This window comes from Nicotiana tabacum, chromosome 17 (genome assembly GCF_000715075.1).
Source record: "Nicotiana tabacum cultivar K326 chromosome 17, ASM71507v2, whole genome shotgun sequence".
Lineage (NCBI taxonomy): Eukaryota > Viridiplantae > Streptophyta > Magnoliopsida > Solanales > Solanaceae > Nicotiana > Nicotiana tabacum.
The window spans coordinates 30975127-30976065 of NC_134096.1; the positions used below are offsets into that span (position 1 = coordinate 30975127).

A 939-nucleotide genomic window follows, 5' to 3' on the forward strand; every position below is an offset into this window, starting at 1 on the left:
GCTAAGGCCAGCTTCTGTATTTCTTTGGCCATAGCATCAAGTTGTACCTGCATATATGTATTAGCGTCAACTTGGTGAACACCAAATGATTTTCTTCTTTCCGCACTCTCAGAGGGCCACTAATTTGCATCTTCAAACAACTCATCTAGAATTGTGACTATCTCCTATGGAGTCTTCTTCATCAACGGGCCTCCAGCTACATTGCTCAATGTTCTACATGAGGCCGGTGTCAATCCATCCCAAAAATCCTAGAGTTGCACCCAAAGTTCAATTCTGCTATGTTAACACTTTCTGATAATCTCCTTAAACCTCTCCCAGGCTTCAAACACAGTTTCAATCTCCTTCTGGCAGAAGTTATGGATTTCTCTTCTAAACTTGCCCATTTTAGCTAAGGAGAAATATTTATCAAGAAATTTTCTGGTCATCTTCTCCCATGTTCTAATCAATCCCTGGGGTAAGCTTTGAAGCCAATGCTTTGCATCATCTTTGAGTGTGAAAGGGAATGCCCTTAAGTAAATTGCATCTTGTGACACACTATTATATTGAAAGGTGTTCATAATCTCCTCGAAGTCCATTAGATGAGTGTTTGGATCTTCGCTCATCTTCCCTCTGAAGACACAATAGTTTTGAAGAGTTTGAAGTAACCCTTGCTTCAACTCGAACGTATTAGCTGCAATTGGAGGTGGACTAACACTTGATAATTCTTGGTTGTAGACCGATCTAGCATAATCGCCAAGTGATCTCCCTGGCCCCGGGAGCTATATTTCAAAACTGATCTGCGGCCAAGGGTTCATTTTGAGCAATTCTCTGACCCCTCTCCTCTTCATAGATAATATGTGCATCTCTAAGTGCTGCTTCCTCAGCATACCTTGCAGCTTGTTCTCGTCGTTGGGCTGCCTCTCTTGCATCCAAATCTACATTATAATCATCTCCTGCCAT

At 42.0% G+C, this 939-nt stretch overlaps 1 pseudogene; it reads left to right on the forward strand.

Annotated features, from left to right (window-relative positions):
* Positions 1-278: 278 nt before the first annotated feature.
* Positions 279-377, forward strand: LOC142172230 (small nucleolar RNA R71; annotated as a pseudogene).
* Positions 378-939: the final 562 nt, after the last annotated feature.